Source organism: Rhineura floridana, chromosome 15, assembly GCF_030035675.1.
Source record: "Rhineura floridana isolate rRhiFlo1 chromosome 15, rRhiFlo1.hap2, whole genome shotgun sequence".
NCBI classification, from domain to species: Eukaryota; Metazoa; Chordata; class Lepidosauria; order Squamata; family Rhineuridae; genus Rhineura; species Rhineura floridana.
In genome coordinates this window covers 23698584-23719966 of record NC_084494.1, presented here as the reverse complement: position 1 = coordinate 23719966, position 21383 = coordinate 23698584, and the positions used below count along the sequence as shown (strand labels likewise).

The 21383-nt window shown below is 42.7% G+C and overlaps 1 long non-coding RNA gene across 3 annotated transcripts; it reads right to left on the bottom strand.

Moving 5' to 3' along the window:
• Positions 1-6404: 6404 nt before the first annotated feature.
• LOC133370559 (uncharacterized) lies at positions 6405-21134 on the bottom strand. 3 transcript variants are annotated; one of them, XR_009759158.1, is made up of 6 exons: positions 20689-21134; positions 18624-18716; positions 14894-15018; positions 12316-12435; positions 10760-11131; positions 6405-6505 (listed from the first exon to the last, which is right to left on the bottom strand). It is a non-coding gene; the product is annotated as an uncharacterized LOC133370559 (long non-coding RNA). The 3 variants fall into 3 exon arrangements; XR_009759156.1 differs by lacking the exon at positions 6405-6505 and having other exon boundaries at positions 8279-11131; positions 20689-21129; XR_009759157.1 differs by lacking the exons at positions 6405-6505; positions 12316-12435 and having other exon boundaries at positions 8279-11131; positions 20689-21122.
• Between the last annotated feature and the right edge of the window lie 249 nt (positions 21135-21383).

Sequence of the window (21383 nt, the reverse complement as noted above, 5' to 3'; positions counted from 1 at the left end):
TGGGGGAAAAAAAGACCCCTGTTTGAGAGACACTGCCAGTGCGGTCACATGCACGCCATACATTTAAACCACATTTAATGCACATGGCTTCCCCCAAAGAAGCCTGGGAACTGTAGTCTACCCCTCACAGAGTTATGATTCCTAGAATCCTTAACAAAGTACAGTTCCCAGGATTCTATGGGGTAGGTATAAGTGTTAAATGTGCATTAAATGTATGGTGTGGATGTAATTTCATCAGTGTTGCCAAAAAGTAGCTAGATGGACCAATAACCAGACTTGATATAAGGCTAAATATCCCCCCTTTGTTTAAAACTGAAAGCCAAACGTTCAGGGAGGGGCCTGGAATGTGCCTGAGGGGAGCAAGCCCTCTGAACCTACTCTCTGTATATACTTAGCCGTTTGTAGAGCAAAAATGTAGTTTTTCTCAATCCGGAATCGTTCATGCTTGTCCTCAACATGCTGCTTTCAGTTTAGATTGATTCTACATTCCATATCCACGAGGGTGGGTATGGTTATTTGATACACGTTTGAAAACCCTCCTCTTGATTAGGTTATCCACACATTTTCTTCCCTGCACATGCCCCAGGGGAATGAAGAAGGAAATGGTGATTGCAATATTGATATACGCCAACACATAACATCACATAACATTTAGTAGGTGTGGAAACCCCCTCCCATTGCCGGGAGCACCTACATTTGTTTTCACCTGTTTTGGAATGGACACACTGTGGGGCAATGCAGAATCAATCTGCAGTGAGCTTTTTATTTTGGAATGAAACCAGTTTCTTAATAAGCACTTTTCAGGGGCAAAACAAATATGCATTAGATCTAGATTGTGTGTGTACTATGGGCTATTTAGAAAAAAAGAGCAATCATGGTGGTATTCAGTCCTTTATTTATTTATTAAATTTATTAAATTTATTAGTCGCCCATCTGGCTGGTTGTCCAGCCACTCTGGGCGATGTACAAAATAAAAACATAGAAATACATTAAAGCATTAAAAATCTCAATAATAATAATAAAACCTAACCCACCCCAAAAGCCTGCCTGAAGAGCAAGGTCTTCAAGGCCCGGCAGAAGCTCATCATAGAGGGGGCATGGCAGAGATCATTTGGGAGGGAATTCCACAAAGTGGGGGCCACAATTGAAAAAGCCATCTCCCTAGTCCTCACCAGTCTAGCTGTTTTAACTGGTGGGATAGAGAGAAGGCCTTTTGAGGCTGATCTTGTTGAGCGGCATCCCTGATGATGTTGGAGGTGCTCCTTCAGATAGACTCAGAGTAGACCTATTAAAATTAATGGACATGGCCAACAGGTTCATTAATTTCAGTGGGTTTACTTTGAGTAGGACTTTGTTGAATACAACCCTCAGTCTTTATTGATTTTAGAATAAAATGTGTATGCAGCGACTATAGCCCTGGATCCTGCTCCTTTTTGGACCTAGAGATTTCTAGGTTGTTCCAAGTCCTCACAATCCTAGTGGTTATGGATCTTCTGATTTCTAGCCTAGATTTTATTAATGGTGTGCTAATGCTTTTGTGCAGATCCCATTCATTTCCTTCAGGCTTGCACTGGAAAACCTTTTCCACCTTGAGTCAGATCTGCCATCCTTCTACTTTGTCACCTTTAACAGTACCCACCTGGGATGCCTACCTCATCCTACCAGACGGATGGTAGATTTTGTAAGGTCATAAGGAACAGGAGAGCCATCTGAGGCACTCCCTTGTTTACTGAAGAACTCTTTATTGTTACAACATTGTCTGGGAAAATCAAATCCCAAACTATTTATCTGAGGTTGCCTTTGGGACTAGCTCTCTCATGGTATCAACACTGGCTATTTCCTGAAAATGGTGTGTTGTTTATTCCCAAACCAAAGTGCTGCAAAACCACTGTAAAGCTGCCACAAGTCAGTAGTTTTGTCATGAAGCATTCTGCCACACAGCAGGACTGCTGCTGAAAAATGCCGTGACACACTACACAGGCTGCCTTTGTTATCCTCTTCTAATGTGCTGCCCTTGGAAGCTTTTATTTGAAGCATGCAATTTATATTCCTGCTCAGTGGATTTTCCTACCTTAAGTAGATCCCATACCTTTCTACATCTATTTCCCTATATTTTGGGTGCCATTGTAAGGCACATTCCCCAGTGCAATACAATACATAGAATCATAGAGGAAATTGTGGGTGATACATTTTATTACAAATAAAACAAGTTCGACCTGCAAAAAATGTTGCTCAGGTTCCAGCCAGCCTAGCCCTCATAGAATCATAGAATAGTAGAGTTGGAAGAGGCTGGTAAGGCCACTGAGTCCAAGCCCCTGCTCAATGCAGGAGTCCAAATTAAGGCATACTTGGCAGATGGCTGTCCAGCTGCCTCTTGAAGGCCTCCAGTGTTGGAGAGCCCACCACCTCCCTAGGTAATTGGTTCCATTGTGGTACTGCTCTAACAGTTAGGAAGTTTTCCCAGATTTTCAGCTGCAATCTGGCTTCCTGTAACTTGAGCCTATTTTTCTGTGTCCTGCACCCTGAGATGCGAAAAGAGATCCTAGCCTTCCTCTGTGCAACAGTCTTTCAAGAAAAATGCATCACACATGTCTACTTGGAAGTAAGTCCCATTGAGTTCAATGAACACTTACTCCCCAGGAGCATAGGAAACTGCCTTATATCAAGTCAGACTGTCGGTCCATCTAGTTCAGTATCGCTTACACTGACTGGTAGCGGCTCGCCAGGGTTTCAGACAAGGATCTCTCCCAGCTGTATCAGGAGATGTTGGGAACTAAACCTGGGACCTTCTGCATGCAAGACAGATGCCCTACCACTGAGCCGCAGCCTTTCCCCAAATTAGAATTACATCCCCATGCCACTTCAGATTTGTGCTAACTCTACAAATGAAAAGTACCAGAAGGGGAGATGCTCTCTGAACCACCTTCATGAAAGAAAGGACTATTGTTAAGTAACTATAAGGATCCATTGAATTCTCTGGTTAATTCCCTGCTTGCTAAGGTTTTGCCTCACTACCATGTGTAACATGCATGCGGACCCATGTCTTCTGTTGAGAAAGCACTGGAAAGAGCAGTGCAGAAGTTTGCACAACCTTGCTGAGTGGGGGGGTGGGCGTGTGTGTTTGCACAGAAGAGTGATGCATATCGCTAGATAAGGAATTAAACAAAACACAATTGCACAACTCTGCATTGCTCAAACTGAAGCTTTGCCTTTGGCCCAGCGCTTCCTATTTATCATCAACATTGTCCCTTTCTCTCTCTGCTCCTTGTTCCCCACCCCACCCCCTGAAAATTCCACACGCTGCACGTATCAGCAACCTCATCAATGTGTTGTCATGATAAGAGTTTGCCATGATAGAATTTCAAAACAAAGGCTACAGTCCTAAACATAGTAGAGAGCCCTTGTATCCTACTTTACACAGGACAGTCCTCTATTTCAAATGGCTGTCAGAGGGCAGTTTTCTATTTGAAAGTGTCCACTATGTGAGGTCCTGTCAAAGTCTGATTTAAAGATAAGAAACCATAAACAAGGAGAGAAGGAGCCTTGAAGTTGCCTATCTGTAGTTAGCAGCATCTGGGTTGCTTGCAGATGACATGTTTATTGAGATTCATCTTGATTTGTTTTCAGAGAGGTTAGAGGACTTCAGCTATTCCTTTGGCATCATTCTGATTTGACTGTGGGGAGATTAGAGAGTTACATCAAGAAAATATTATTCCACACTAGAATGATCTGTCAGTTTCGGTTCTCTCTGTTTCTCATTTTTCCAATCTTAAATTCAGTTCTACACAGTTCTGCAGCAATTTGCGATTAAAAAAAAAATCCTTCTGGACATTCTTCAGAATTTTTACGTGAACTTCTCCTTCTTGAATAGAGATTTGACTAATGTACAGATTCTTGCAAGCATTTTCTGCTAATATATTGCATTTTGTATGTTATTTACATTAATATATTCATGTTTATGCACTTTCCCCTAATAAATGCATTTCTGTAAACATTGTTTGGAGAACTGCTTCCCAAAATTTGGAAAAGGGGAAATTTTGAAGGATGGCTGTGTTTTGGTTCTTGGATTGTTTTGGAAAGTGTGAAATTGATAAGATTTGGCTTGAAATGTGAACTGAGGGTAGAAACACACTCACTGTTCTGTCAGTTCCAGTGTGCCTCCATCTCTCTTTTTTGTAAACATGGGAAATTTGCAGAAATTAAAAAGTGTGTGGGGGATTTTATGGGAGGGAAAACCCAGAAAACAATCCAATGAGGAGGGCTAACTAGGGGCACAGACCCTTGACACAAAATTGCAGAAACATATAGAATGCTTCTGGGCAAATTAAGATTTCTTTATTTTTATTTTCATTTATATTCCATCTTTCCTCCTTGCTTTAAATGGAAACTGAGTCAAAACATTTTCCCCTCCCTACTTCCAGATGACTTGTTTATTGAACATTCATCCTGATTTGTTTGCATAAAGTTTCTGGGAAGGTTTATAGGATGTCAGCTATTTGTTGAGCTTTCATTCTGATTTGTTTGCAGAGAGTGAAACGTTGCATCAAGAAAATGTTATCCTGCATTTTCTAGTGCATTTCCCTGTCACTTTCCTTAATGTAAAAAAGTCCAATTTTGGGGAGACGGGCTTTTTTGCAACAGCTCCAAAATTATACAACTTGAATTTGCTGATATGTGACTGAATCCCCCCTGAAAATAGTGGTAATCTGGAAGCACTCCTCGTCCACAGACTGAGCAGGCACACAAGTCACCTGGTGTCTTCCCCACCATGGTGAGAGGTACTGGATTTCTATATAAATTACAGCAATGTTTCTAAATTTGTGTCTACTTAATAAAAATTGCCAGAAGCAAACTTTTAGGCAAACTGGTGTCTTCTTTGGTCCCCCTTTTGGCGAAGCAGATCGTCTTTTTTGGTAATGCATTACTGTCCACCCTAAAATATATATTTGGAAGTTGGATGATCTGTGGATATCAATGGAATGTATTTTCAAGCAAAGCCGGTTAGGAGCAGGGTAAATTTTATGCTAGGGATGATTGGGAAAGGGTTTGAAAACAGCACTGTCAGTTTGGTAATACCTTTATATAAATCGATGGTGCAACCACATTTGCAATAGTATTTGCAAAAGCATTTGAGGTATGGCGCTTGGATATAGGGCACTGGATCAGGGCAAACTACTGAATTTTAGAAGGTGGTTCAAAGGCCCTTACCCCACCACCATTAGAACTGCAGCCCAACCTATTCACACGGCCCAACTGTCACTATTTACCAGAAACAGTCTCTGTTTTGTCTGTATTTCTGCCTTGTTGGAAGGCTCATTTAATATTCACTATTACGAGTTTCTAAAGTTGTCACTCACCACGGTTCAATTCCACATGCAACTTAAGTTAAATTGCTGGGGGGGGGGGAAATCGATGGATCTCATCTCTAGTATACTTGCATGGAAACACATGTGTGAGAGCTGGCAGCATGCATTGTGAGGGCCTGCTGTTGCCCAACCAGCAGCATCCGTTGTCTGTTTTGAACCGTTGAGAAAGTGCATCTTTAGCAAAAGAACAACTTTCTCGTGGCTGCTAAATCAACAGAGGCCAGGCTGCTTCAGAACAAATTAATACAGCAGGCAGTGAAAAGCACCGAACACTGTGCTAATTGTGAAAGTGATGGGGTTTAGGAGCTGATTCTTGGTATGAGAATAGGGGTGCTATTATTAGTGTGTCCTTATTTTCATTTGTGAAATACTGAAGGATATGTCCACCTCTTTGCTTCTGAGCTAGCTAGCTAGCTAGAACTAGCATGGCCAGGTGCAAGACAAACAGAAATAGCATGGTCAGGTGCAAAAGTGGATAGAGCTCTTGCACTTTTAACAGTTGCATAGACAGATAAGTGGTCAGTGCACCTTTAATGGTTGTCTAGACTCTAGATCCTCCGTGGCACAGAGTGGTAAGAGGCGGTAACGCAGCCGAAAGCTCTGCTCACGGCCGGAGTTCGATTCCCACGGAAGGAGGAAGTCGAATCTCCGGTAAAAGGGGTCGAGGTCCACTCAGCCTTCCATCCATCCGTGGTCGGTAAAATGAGTACCCAGCATGGGGGTAAAGAAAGGCCGGGGAAGGAACTGGCAATCCCACCCCATATATACGGTCTGCCTAGTAAACGTTGCAAGACGTCACCCTAAGAGTTGGAAACGACTCGCACTATAAGTGCGGGGACACCTTTACTTTTTAGACTCTAGGTAGATAGGAACAGTGTGCCCAGGTGCATAGTCTACACAACCATTAACTACAGGTGTAGGAGCCCTGTCCTCTTTTGTACCTGGCCACCCTAGTAGGATTGGGCCCTTCTCTCCATCTCTTAATGAAAGTTAACATTCTCAGGGTTTTGAAGAAGCCATCAGAAGTCAAACTTGCCTGTTTTAGAGCAAATTACAGGAACCCATTGTGTTCTATGGAGAATCAATGCTTTTGAAAATAGATGGTTGACAATCCACATCTGCAGCCACCTTTACAAATCCTGCATGCAGAGAGAGAGAGAATTCTAAGTAACTACATCAAACTTTTAGCTCCCCACCTGTTGGCACCCAGAAAGGCTTTATTAACAAACATGAGCTTATGTTAATCTGCAGTTTCCCGGTCATGTGTGTGTTTGTGTGGTGTGTGCATATGAGATGAGTGGACTTTGGCCTCCAGTGAAATGCATCTAATATTGCTCCCTCCAGCTTAACAACTTTAAGCATAAGCTCGAGATGTGATTATTAAAATGTGCTCTCTGTGGAGCTACCCTTGGGCCTGGTTGGAAACACCAGCTGGTGTAAAATGATGCAGCTAGACTGTGGTGGGGACAGACTACTGCCAGCATATAACACTGGTGCTTAAAACCTTGCACTGGCTATATGTCAGGGGGCCGAATCCAAGGTTGTCGTATCAATTTACAATGCCCTTAACAAATGAGGTCCAGGATACCTTAAGGACTGCTTGATTCCTTGTATCCCTGCCTGATCACTGAGTTTTTCAGGGAAGTTTTTGTTAGTGGCAGTGGTGATGGGTGACTCCATGTCAGTGGGGCAGTGGAATCCACTCCAAGCCTTAGTTTGAACTTTCAAGGAGCTGTCAAAGATGCTGAACCGAAGTGAGGAGTAGGTTTTAGCACCTTGGACAACTCCTTGAAAGTCCATACTAAAACCTCGAGTGGATTCCACTGACCCACCAACATGGAGGCACCAGCTGCCACTGGTCAGTGGTCCTTCATGGCTCAGATGCTTGGCTCATATTCATCAGGAGATATGTGTTCAGTATTGTGGGCCTGATTCTGTGGAAGTCCTTCCCAGCTGAGCTTAGATACACTACCTCCCTGTTGAACTTCAGGCACTGGTTCACGAAAACCTTTCTATTCCAGCAGGCATTTAAAGGAAGTTTTCTGTTTTAGGATTAATTTGAATCGACAATATCCATTGTATACTTTTTCATAATTTTTATGTACACTCCTTGCAAATTTCAGTGATTATATACCATTTAATAGCTGAAATGAATGTATATTGTGGCAATGATCCCTCCTTAGCCTCCTTTACAACAACATTTGTGGCTTCAGGCTTGTAATGATCTCTCATCCTAACTTAACTTCACAGGGTTGTTGTGAAGATAAAATGCAGTGAGGATCCATTTTCACTGCCTTGAGCTACTTGGAGGAAGGCTGGGATTAAAAATGTAGTGGTAACTAGTAGTAATAATAACATTTATTATTATTATTATTGGTAGTAGTAGTTATAATTTTATTATTAAATAACAAACACTACATAAAGAGAGAGCCAGTGTAGTGTAGTGGTTAGAGTGGTGGACCAGGACCTGGGAGACCAGGGTTCAAATCCCTGTGCAGCCATGAAGCTCACTGGGTGACTTTGGTCCAGTCACCATCTCTCCAGCATAACCAACCTCAACGCGTCGTTGTGAAGATAAAACAGGGAGGAAGAGAACCATATAAGCCTCCTTAAGCTCCTTGGACGAAAGGTGGGATATCAATAAATAAAATAAGAATATAACATAAGAACATAAGAGCCCTGCTGGATCAGGCCAAGGGCTCATCTAGTCTAGCATCCTGTTCTCACAGTGGCTAACCAGATGCCCATGGGAAGCCCCAAAACAGGACCCAAGTGCAAGGGCATGCTCCTCTCCTGTGGTTTCCAGTAACTGTTATTCAGAAGCATATTGCCCCCAACATTAAGCCACCCTGGGCTTCTTCTGGGAGGAAGGTCGGGATATAAATTTAATAAATAAATAAATAAAAATCATATTAAATAGCAACAGAGAAAAATTTATTGCTTAGACTCGAGAGGAGGGGTTCCCAAACTGTGATCCGTGGACCACCAGCGGACTGCGAGCTTCATTCAGGTGGTCTGCGGCATGTTTGTCGATTTGTGGGTTGAATCTGGGAGATGTCGCGTTCATCGCATGGAATATTCATATTGATTTTTAATTGTATCTTCATTGCTTCTTTTATTTCTTATGTTGTATTGTATTGTATTACAATTTGAATTCTGTGGAGTTACAACAGGCCAGAAAAATCATTTAGTGGTAATTTTCTGCAATTTTCAAGTGGTCTGTGCAGAAAAAAGTTTGGGAACCACTACTATACAGGCTGACACAGTCATGCCTAGCAGTAGCCTTAAGTTCAGTGTTCAGATTGGTTTTCCCTTCTCAGTACCAAGCTTCGCATCTGTATGGTTAATGTCTGCAGTGCAGATAGTCTTCTAGACTGATGACCAAGAGACTATTCATAATTTAGTCTTTCTTCCACAGAAAGGGGATAGAAAGGTGTCCTTCTTTCCATTTGTCTAGGTCAGTGGTTTCCAAACTGTGGCCCATGGACCACCCGTGTGTACAAGCTTCGTTCGGGTGGTCTGCGGCATGTCCATATTAAGTATTCATACTGATTTTAGCTGCATATTTATTGTTTCACATATTGTATTTTATTGTATGACATTTTGAAATCTAGGGAATGCAAACGGCAGTACAAAAAGTACAGTATAAGAAGTAAAAGAAGCAATAAAAATGCAATTAAAAATCATACAGCACCTAGCACAGAGCGTTACAACAGGCAGGGGAAAAAATATTTAAATGGCCTGCCAAGAGCACCGAGCAATTTTCAAGTGGTCCATGGGAAAGATTTTTTTGGGAATCACTAGGTTATGAAATCATGCCATACAGAGTAGATACCTAAACTACCCACCACACCCTTGGCTGAGCGAATCATGTGTTTCAAATTTTTTACCAATCACTACTTGCCATAATTTCTGGAACCAGCGAGCAAGGGTTAAAACAGTCAGCTGTTTTCCAATTATTATTAATAATTTGGCCACCATGGATCCTACATTACAGAAGCCAGTCCTCTGAATGAAGGACTGTCGGAGGACAAACCAAGTTGAGTAAGCACTGCACCTGTCAAAGCTCTCACTGCTCAGAGAAATGGGTAGGATGGCCATGTGCCTTACATCACAGAGGTCAGTCCTCTCTTTGAAGAACTGTCCAGTCCAAGTCCAGTTTAAAGATCCTAAGAAGGAAGTGGAGGGGGACCTTGAGGTTTGCCCATCCATCGTTCACATCTTGGCAGCAGACTGAGAAGTCACACAGGTCACAGTCTTCCCTATTCAGGTGTGATGTACAGTATTTAGATTTTAGTCATTATTTCTAAGTAATTACTAATTTCTAAGAATTGCACGATATCTGCAAATTTCACGCAAATCTGTGCCCTGTTTTGTCCTTGTTTTTGGTAATGCATTTCTTCTTTTTGGCAATGTGCAAATCAGCATTAGCAATGGAAAGACCTTATCATTTTTGGTTCTCTCGGTTTCTCATTCTCCAATCTTAAATTCAGCTCTCCACATTTCTGCAGCAATCTGCAAAATCTGTTTTTAAAATATCCTCATGAAAATGCTTCAGCATTTTAGTGCACATTTCTCCTAATTAACAGATTTTTGTGTCCAGTTTTCACTAACGCACACATTTTTGCAAAGCAATTTTTTTCTGCTATAATGCAAATATATTCCTTTTTATGTACACTTTCCTCTAATATATTTTTTTGTAAACATTGTTTGGTTGGAGAACTGCATCACAAAATTTGGAAACGTGTGAATATGAAAGGTTGGCTGTGTTCTGGTTCTATTGTTTCAGAAAGTGGAAATTTGATAATTCGGCTTTAAAATCAGTCTGAATCAAATTTCTCCCCCATCTGTAGTCGCCACCCTAAATAGTAACAACCAACTGGATCCCCACTGGGAACCTGCAGTATAGAAATCCTTTGTCCACTGCACACGTCCCAGCTGTCGTAACAGCAGACATTTTGCTAGTGTAGCTATGACACAAAGAATTAAACAGCTCAGTCTCTCCTCTTTCTGGTAGGCCACCACATCCCCTTTTCTGCTTCCCCCCACAAAGGCAGGGAAATAAATGTTTGGGCAATGAGAACAGCCTGAAATCCCTGATTTAAAAACTCTACATTAGAGCTGAGTGAATAATTCCCAATGAATAATGTAATCATTCACAATGAATCTGATATGTTTCTTTAGCTGTTTGTGAGCCTTCAACAACAGATGCCAATTTCACATTAAGTGTGTGTGTGTTCTTTCCCCCACTTGTATGCAGCAATGTTTACTATGTGTGTATGTGCTGTTTGTCATTCAAGCTGGGCTCTCAGGCAGTGATTGGCTAGCCGTGATGTGCCCATTGTCACCACTAGATGATTGGATGGGCAGGTGAGCACTTTTGATACAAATACCTGCGTGTGTACACTTAACATTCCGTTTCCATGGATACTCATTCATACAGCTTTGAAATTCATTTTCCATCAAAACTGGTGCTAATAAAGCTCAATCACTCCAGTGTTCATAGAAAACAAGCACAAAAGGGACAGGAGGATAAATTTGCAAGCTCTGATATGTTTGTGACTTTTGAGTGTTGCTCTCCAAAATCCGGCGTGGCTTCCATTAGCTGGCTTCCTGCCCACTGCTTCCACCAGTGAGTTCTCTTACGAACAACACCAGCAGGTTTATTTCTCAGAGCTGTTAGCCTGCCTGTACAACAGGGCTTGACAGGTTGCAGGCTTGCAGAACTTTCTTATCTTCTTTTACTTCAACCCAAGGTCCACCAACTGGAACAAGATTCAAAATGGTGAGAGTGAAGCAGAATTGTAGCTTAAGGGGTGGAGCCAATTATTTAGTGCACTCAGTGAGCCATACATTGAGATAACTTAAGAATACATGGACAAATCAAGAGTTAAGGATTCTAATAGCCAGTGGCAGCTAGTAGCTCCATGTCAGTGGGGCAGTGGAATCCACTCTGGGTTTTAGTCTCAACTTTCATCTTTGGACTAAAACCCAGAGTGGATTCCACTGCCCCACTGGTATACAGCCACCAGCTGCCGCTGCTAATGACCCAAGGCTCTAAAATAGGGATAGTCAATGTGGTGCACCCCAGATGTTGTTGGACTCCCAACTCCCATCAGCCCCAGCCAACATGGCCAGTGGCCATGGATGATGAGAGTTGTTGTCCAGCAACATCTGGGGCTGGCTACACCTGCTCAGAAACTATCCTGCAAAGCCATATAAAAACCTGCTCAGAGGCTGTGTAGATACCATACATTTAAAGCACATGATTTCCACCAAAATAAACCCTAGGAACTGTAGTTTGTTAAGGGTGCTGGGAAATGTAGCTCTGTGAGGGGTAACCTATAGTCCCCAGGATGCTAGGGAAGCCATGTGCTTTAAATGTATAGTATGCACACACTGCCAGATGAATACCCATGTTTTACAGGTGAGGAAAGCTGAAACACAACGCTAGTCCTGGAAGAGAGCTTTTGTTTATACTTGCAACTTTAAGCAACAGCAAGTTTTGCTGTTTAAGCATAAAGTTTTAAGCGTAAAGTTCTGTTTTACAGCTGAGGAATGACTGAGACTCAGAGATATACAACTTGCATAAGGATGAGGCTAGTAAGAGTGTACAGCACTGCAGCTTTTTGCTGTTGTTGCAATTGCTAAACAACTGGGAGTCAAAAACCCTTGCAGATCTATTGCAAGGCACCCAGAGATGATGATGATGACGATTTATTACCCACCCTTCACCAGCAGGTCCCAGGGTGGGTTACAACAGTTTAAAATTAAAAGTTAGAAGCATTTAAAACAGATTACAATCACAAGAATAGGGTGGATCCTGAAAACATCCTCCTCTAGTGTCAAAGGCTAGGGTAAAGAGATGCATCTTCAGCATTCACCAAAAATTGCACAGTGAAGATGCTAGACACAGCTCTGTGCATCTACCAGGAGATCCAGATTCTACCTTATGCCTTTTCCTGTCGTACAAGTAAAAGACGTGATTCTATATTTGCGGTGCTGCTGTAGGACTTCACAAGGAAGGGGAAGGATTCTCTTGGTCCTCCACTGGCTGGTATGGTGGCCACTTATGCATTGCCAAGAAGGGAAAAAAGGACATGGATCTGTGTACAGTTTACATACGCTAATTGATATGTCTGGGTATACACTTAGGAAGAATTACGCTCATTGAAACAGAAATACAGCACATCTCACCATGGTGGGGAAGACTGTGACCAGGTGACCTGTGTGCTTGCTCAATCTGGTGTCCAGGTGCCACTTTTGACAGGCCACTTCAAAGCTCCTGCTCTTGCTTCTTAAGGTCCTTTATCTTTAAACTGGTCTTGAACTGGAGAGCCCTCCAAACAAGAGCGCTCCCTCAAATAGAGGACTGGCCTCTGTAAAATAGGACAGGTGGCCACTCTACTGGCCAGAGGAACAAGGGTCGCTGGGTCAGTTTTAGCCCCTCTGTCCAAGCAAGACCACCAGCAAGAGATCAGTGTGGCCCCAGCTAGATATAAACGCCTGTTCTTTTTGGCACCGTCAAACTGATCTCTTTCCTCTACCTTTCCCCGCTCCCACTGCATTCCTGTTGTGTATATTGTCTTTTGAATTTGGCCTCATCCGCACCATACATTTAAAGCAGTATTATACCACTTTAAAACCAGAGCTTGGAAAAGTTACTTTTTTGGACTACAACTCCTATCAGCCCGAGCCAGCGCATGCTGGCTGGGGCTGATGGGAGTTGTAATTCAAAAAAGTAACTTTTCCAAGCTCTGTTTAAAACTCATGGCTTTCCCCAAATAATCCTGGGAACTGTAGTTTGTTAAGGGTTGTTAGGAGATCCTCTATTCCCCATCACAGAGCTACAGTTCCCAGAGTTCCATGGGAAGACGGATTGATTGTTAAACCACTCTGAGAACTGTAGTTATGTGAGGGGAAATAGGGGGTCTCTTAACAACTCTCAGCATCCTTAACAAACTACATTTCCCAGGATTCTTTGGGGGGGCATGACTGTTTCAAGTGGTATCATGCTCCTTATAAATGTTTAGTGCAGATGGGGCCTTAGTAAGCCAGAGAGCAGGACTATCTGTGTCACTTATTTATTGATGTGAGCTGCTTTGGGAAACAATAGTTTGAAAAGTGGATATATATCATGCTTTTTTGGTAAAAAAATAAGGCGTGGGTTCTCATAACCTTGATAAAAGTACCATGGGTGCCATCACAAAATGGATGGCATGGGCAGCAGAAAAAGAGGTGCTGGTACTCCATATCAGTGAGTAGTCTCTCTCTCTCTCTCTCTCTCTCTCTCTCTCTCTCTCTCTCACACACACACACACACACACACACACACGGCATCATGTAATATATAATCTGCAATACATACATACACAAGCACACATACACAGAGGTGTACAGATACGTACATGAATACATTTGCTTTTATTGCATTATGCGTTGGATCTGCAACACAATGTTGCTATGTATTCCCAAGTCCCAACAGAATGCTCTTGTTTGGGATGTCAGTCAGCCAAGCCTCCCTCAAACAGGACATTCCACCCCATCCAGTTTTTCTATTGTTTTTTCCTCCTCAGCTAACCATGGGTCTGGGCATGCTCAGTGCATATCATGTAACTTCCTGATGAAATTCCTTACCTTTTTATACCACAAATATTTTGGTTTATTTTTATCTGCTTTTGTAGTGCTATAGCTCCTCCAGACAGCATTAATTGGCCACATCTGCACCATACAATCATCATCGTCATCATCAATCATTTATTACCTGCTCTTCACCTGAAGGTCCCAGGGTGAGTTACAACAATATTAAAATACGGGATTAAAAATAATTTTAAAACAACCTAAAGCACTCTTATATTACTTTATTTATGTATTTATGTATTTATTTATATCCTGCCCTTCCTTCCGACAGGAGCCCATGACTTTAACAGTCATGTCTTGCCCCAAAGAATCCTGGGAACTGTAGTTTGTTAAGGGTGCTTAGGAGATCCCTTTTCCCCTCATAGAACTACAATTTCAGAGTGGTTTATCAATCAATCCCTCTTCCCAGGGAAGTACTGTAGCTCTCTGAGTTGAGTATTGTAGCTCTCTGAGGGGAACAGGAGATCTCCTAACAACTCTCAGCATCCATAGCAAACTGCAGTTTCCAAGACTGTTTAAAGTGGTGAGATACTGCTTTAAATGTATAGTGCAGGTAGGGCCTAGGAAAGGGCAAGCCGGTGTGCAAACAGGAACTGAACAGCTCTCAGCAATCTTAACAAACTACAGTGTCCAAGATGCTTTGGGGGAAGCTATGCTTGTTAAAGTGGTAAGAGTGCTTTTAATGTACAGTGTGGATATAGCCAATGTGGCAGCATCGGGGAAGCATTGCAGAACACACTAAAGCAAAATAACTAACACACTGTTGCATCATTAACATTTTGCAGAGTACCCCCACAACAGAACACCCATCTAGAGGGGTCCTTGATATCTCTCTGCAGATCGGCCTTATTTGGGCTTTTTTGAAAATTTTAGGGGCTTGCTCATACCTCTGTGCTGTTTTTCAGTGGCTTGATTCAGTGGCTTGTTGGCACTCACCACCTGAGTTTGCTATTAGGAGGAGTGAGCTGCACTGGCACTGAGAAATGAAGCTTCTTTTTCCATTTCTTTGCATCTGCATTATTAAAAGTAACAAAGGAAAGTGTAAGAAAGAGTGTGTGTGTGTTTTATCCTTTTGTTCTTTTGGAGAAGGGAAAGCAGCAAAAAAGGATTAGTAAGAGTGGGAGACAGTAACTTATTTAGAGGTGCAGCTCATAGGAATAACAAAGTTGATTCTATTTGGAAAGTGAGCAAACAAGCTGTCCCAGTCTGAAAGCAAAGCCAGCTGAGCGTGAGGTCATGATCTAGGACTGTTTGTCTGCACAGAAACATGTAGCTACTGATAACAACACTTAACTGATTACAGTTACCTAAATATATCTCCTTATCTTAGAACTGGTTTAACGTGCAAATATTTCAAAGCTGTTTTTAAAAATTATTTGTAGGTATATTTGGTTTTTTTTAAGTTCTGGGTCAAACAGGTACCTAATGAAATTATTGTTTTGACAACAAACATGTAGAAGAAGAGAGTGTCTCAGTAGCTGCATTTTTTAAAAAGATAAATGTCCACCAACAAAATGAGTGTTATACATAAATAAAACCAAGTCTCTATCTACACTATCCATTTAACCCTCATGCAGACTTGTGGAGTACTTTTCAACCCCAGGTGCACTTTTCATTGTGTAATTTACACATAAATAGACCTACAGGGATTTCCTTTCGTCACAGATTTATTCTGTACAATGTCCCCACATTTTAGCCGTTTACCACTTACCGCTGTCCTTCTGGAAACAAAAAAATACAGGGGTCCAAAATTATCCCAACAAAAAGCTACTGGGGCAAATGCCTGCCTTATGAGTAGGCCTACAGGGTTGTCCTTTTAGGTCACTGTTGCAAACTGTCACCCGTACAACATCCCCACTTTACTGCTAGGCTGCTTTCTTACTGCACTTTATTTTGTTATTCTAACGATTTCTTACCTGGTAATTTGCGCATTATATTTGATCTTTCACACAGCATACAAGCTAGCTCTGGAATTCTAGTGGAATGTACTGCAAGTTTAGTGCAAATTTGCATGATGTATGATACCAGAAATAATCTGTTAGCAAGGCTAGGAACCTGGAAAATCACTGGATTTTCTTGCTAGCTGCAGCCGCTCACGTGACAGGCATCCCAGCATGCAGTGCGTTCCCGCCCTTTAGTTGCATGGGGTTTTTTTGCCTGACAAAAATTGTACCAGTATTCCAGCATCGGTGCAGATAGGAGTAACATTTCCCACACACACCCCTGTGTCGATATCACTAAAATAATTTAAAAATTCAGATCCTAAAGGGCGATGGCTTGCATGGCAATGGGACGAGATCTTAGACCTCTTACACAGTGGGGAACAGTGCTCATGTGTATTATGGGTGAGGGATGAAAACAAGCTGTATGAAAGACAGTTGCACGAAATGTCAGTATATTGCCTGAAAATACTGCTGTTCCTTAATGCAAGTGGTACTGCAGTATGAAAGGAATTTTAGAAATCGGGACAGAAGCACTACCTTTTAAATCCATTTAACTAACGCAATCAGCCCCATCTGTGAAAGCAGCCATAGTCTGTGTATGTGCTGGAAATGCTGTTAAATATGTTTTAAAGTTGTTGTTTTTAAATATGTTTTTAAATATGTTTTGTTTTGTTTTAAAGCCTTTTGTTTTTAAAATGTTTTAGAGTGCTTTTAGTGTTTCTGTTTGCTGCTGGGAGGAAGGGTGGGAAATAGATCAGATCAGAACAGATCAGATTGATAGATAGATAGAAAAGGGATCTCCTAAGAACTCTCAGCACCCTTAACAAACTACCGTTCCCATTTTTGGTGGGGTGGGGGGAAGCCAAGACTGTTTGAAATGGTATGATATTGCTTTAAACGGTTAGTGCAGATAGGGATCAAAGGAAAAAACACACACAAGGGGTTCACAATTTGACTTGTCATGCTCGTATGGTGAGTGTTCTTCTGCCTCGTCTCCCCAAGCTTCGTTCCAGCCTTGGAGCTGGAAAGGGTGGCGGGGGAGGGGGAAAGTGGATATTCACCACTGTTGTACAGTGATCTGGAGGCTCTCTGCGCAGTGGTGTGCAGCGTCTCTTCCCTTCCATGGCAGTAAAAAGGCAATAATAATACATTTTAAAAGTAACCATTTGCTGCCCTTTCAAGAAGTCCAAAACCAGCTCCCCGGGTGACCACTTCCCTACGCACTGTGGTAGGGCTGGCTCTGGGTAAACAACGTGATGTAGAGTTTGGCCCTCAATTGAAGCTGCTGCCCAGTGGCGATGGCTGATGGGTAGCACCAAGGAGAAGGGTAGGAAATTCTGCCTAGATAATTCCATCACCACATGGACACCATGGTGTTTCTGTTCCTGGCCAGACCTGAATGTGATTTCATTGTGAGCCATCTTTTTTTGTGGAGTAGTAACAAGAGCAGAGCAGAGGCCTATGGAGCCTGTGGCCTTCCAGATGTTGTTGGACTTCCACTCCCATCAGCCTCTGTAAGCACAACACCTGAAGGGCCACACAGATTCCCACTAAGGAACTAGAGCATTGGATTATGACTCTGCAGAAACAGGTTCTAATCACCAGCTGTGAAGCTCGATGGGTGACCTTGAACCAATCACTCTCTCTCAGCCTAACTTACCTCACAGGGTTGTTGTGAGGATAAGACTGAGGGAGGGCACCGTGTATGCTTCCTTGAGCTTGGAAGATAAGTAGGGTAAAATTTACCTACCTGCCTGTCGATCTGTCTGTCTGTCAATTGAGCTGTCTGTCTATCCATCTATATCGATATCTATGGGGTAGGTTGCCTTAATCAGTCGGAGGGCCACTTTCCCACCTAGGCAACCTTTCGGGGGCCACCTGCCAGTGGTGGGCGGAGCCAGAAGCAAAAGCGAGTGGAGCAAAGGATGCTAATTTTATCTTTGCACAAAAGGGCAAAGCTGGATAGAAATATTCTTAGGAGCACTACCAAGAAATAAATGAAACACACACCAGCCATTTGCTACCTTTTACTGGCACCCAGAATCTCTCTCCTGAAGGGCAAACACCGCCCTCTGCCTCATGCTAAGGTTAAGCAGCATTTTCCCCTCTCTCCTGCCTCTGGGGTTCTCTGCCCTGGCCTGGATGACTGTGGGGAAGAAGGAGGGAGATTTAAAGACAATAGCTTGCAAGTGCTGCCTTTGTCTGCTGCCCTGGCTGGCAGGCTGTGTGCGCTTCTGTTGGTGCCTTGTTCCTTTGTTGGGGGCAGGGGTGGGGGAGGGAGGAGGATGGCTGCCCTTTGAGCAGATGGCTGCTTGCCGCTCTTTGATGATGTTTTGGGACGCCAGGCATTCCTAGAAGGGCCTGTTGTGGAGAGAGGTGGGGTGGAGCGAAAGACTTGTATGTGCATAAATGGCAAGGGAGTCCTGTTCTTGTTCTTTTGTGTCAATATTGGGCTCCTGGCTGGGGGAAGGGAGGATCTTTTTTTCTTTCTCTGCACAAGTTCAGTTTCTAAATGAGCTGTGCCAGGGAATCGCATCACTGTACGGCTCATTTCTGGATTTATTATACAGTAGGATTGCCAACCGGTCAGAAAGATGGAGGGCAGATCCAAAACCACCACCACCACCACCAATAACAACCTGGCCTGCTTCTGTGGAAATACCACTTTGCATACCTCTGTATATCAGTTGCTAGGAGTCACAAGTGGAGAGAGGGCTATTGCACTCAGGTCCTGCTGGCGGGCTGCCCCTAGGAATCTGGTTGTCCACTGAAAGAACAGTACATTGGACAATTTATTATTTATTGAAATAATCTCAATCCTTCTTACCGGCGAACTGTAACTCTGTGCAGGGAAGAGGAGTCTCCTCTCGGCACCCTTAATGAACTACAGCTTTGAAGATTATTTGGGGTAAGCCATGACTGTTTAAATTGGTATAATGCCACTTTAAATGTATACCATAGTTGGGGCCTATATTAAGACAGAGGATGCACATACCTTTAAAGCACATCCCCCCGCCCCCAAATACTGGGAACTGTAGTTTATCCATCACAAAGCTACAATTCCTAGCACCCTTAACAAACTACTGTACAGTTCCCAGGATTTGGTGATGGTGGGGATGTGGTTTAAAGGTGTGTATACAGCCAGAGACCGAAGGCGACACAGAGCACTTCCAGACTGTGACTGTTTTTGGATGTGATTCAATCACATACCACCAGCAAATTCAGGTTGGTCAGCTAAAGTTGATTTCATGCTCCTGAGCAACAAACTGGCTTTCTCCACAGATCGGACTTTTTGTGATAAGGAAAGTGAGGGGTGGGCAGAGCTTGGAAAAGTTACTTTTTTTGAACTACAACTCCCATCAGCCCCAGCCAGCATGGCCACTGGATTGGGATGATGGGAGTTGTAGTTCAAAAAAAGTAACTTTTCCAAGCTCCAGGGCAGGGGGTGGAATGCTCTGGAAAGTGTGGGATAACACTTGCGGGATGCAATGCCGTCTAACCTCCCCCACAAACAAATCCAAACAAATGCATCATAAACAGCTGGTGTATAATCTCCCCGCAAACAAATCATGATGAATGCCCAATAAACAGGTCATCTGGAGTGCCCTCTGTTATTTTACAGGCCTTGACTGCTTATTGTAACCACTTCAAGATATTTTGATATATAACATGTTAACTACATAAATAAAAATAACAAACTCACAGCTCAGAGAAGTGGGTAAGGTGGCCATATGACATACTTTATAGAGGACAATTCTTTACTTGGGGGGCTGTTAGAGGACTGTCCCCTATTTGAAGGTACCCTCTGTTTGAAAGGCTGTCTGGCTGAAACCTCAAGGACCCTCAGAAGGGAGACCCAGAAGGGATTTGAAGTTGCCCAGCACCTGGACAGCAGACCAAACAAGCACACAATTCACCTGGTCACAGTGTTCCCACTATGGTGAGATGCATTTCCATTTAAATTAGAATAATTATTTCTAAATCTGCATCTATACATATAAATGATCATATATGGGAATTTTATGCAAATCTGTGGCCTCGTTTTTGCCAATAGGTAAATGACTGCCTTAGATAGAAGCAGGGTGAGTGTAACAATATCATCAAGACTGTATGTGACATCAGGCTTTATAAAGCTCTGGCTTTATGAAAATTTACTTAATCTGTGTGTACAGAGGATACTTTTTCGTGTTCTTTTTCTTTTAAGCACTGGCTGTAATAATGCAAAACACCTTTCCAAATGTTTAGTTTAAACTTAAAAGAAAAATGAAGAAACATTGAAAACATCCTTTGGGTTTTTATTGCTAGAGAAGAGCAAGCAGATTCTGAGAGCTGCAGATTCTGCCATTTATAACCAATCTCTATAAAAAGCACACAGAAGGTGTGTGCAGTGGGAGAGGGGTTGCTTCCAAAAACTTCATGGAGTTGTGTAGGACTTGATGAAGTGGTCTCTAATCCATGAAAGTTAATGCTGTAATAAATGTGTTAGTCTTTCAGGTGCTATAAGATTTCTTAATGATTTTGCTCCCAAATAGAGCAATGCAGCTACTTGTCATGGCCCCGTCAGAGGACTCATCAGACGAGGATGACTCAGGAGTAACAGCAGCAGACCCAGAAGCAGCAGACCCAGAAGGAGAAACGGAGGAACCCAGCTCCTTCTCCCCCTCAGCTGCAGAGCACCCCAGACACAGCTGAAGCCCTTCAGCCAGACGTAGCCAGTGAACAGGATACTCCCCCCTCACCTGCAGAATGTAGACAGCAGAAGGTCAGGCAGAAGAGGGGCAGGCCTGTCCACTTAAGGCCAAAACGCTGAGGGCTCACACCTGCTGACAAACCTGCTCCTTAAAAGTCAAACCTTGGCTTCAGCTTGTTGCTGACTACAATGTCAGGTGTGGCTTCGTGTGTTTCTAGTTTCCCTGAATCTTATCTTGGACTGACCCCTTGGCAATTGAACCTGGACCTCTACTGACCTCGCTTCTGGACTTCTGGCTTGGCACGTAAGCTTAGGAAGGGCCTTGCCCTTATCATGCTTCATCCTCGTTAGCCTGGCAGATTTACGACCAGACTGCCAGCTAAGGCCTTTCCCGCCCTGATAACTACCCAGGAATTTCCAGCCCCCACCGGCACTGCTGTCTCAGTGCAGAGCTGACACTACTAGGGATGGAGAGTATGTCAGTTTTGGTCTGTTTCTCATTTTTCCAATCTTAAATTCAGTTTTTGGCATTTCTGCAACAATTTGCAATTTTTTAAGAAACAAAATCCTCATGATTTTCCTAATAAACACATGATTTTCCTAATAAACTCTCCTAATAAACACATTTTTGTCTTCAAATGTACACATTTTTTGCAAACATTTTTCCTATTATAATGTAATTTTGTATGTTATTTTCAATAATATATTTATTTTTATGCACATTTCCCCCTAATACATGCATTT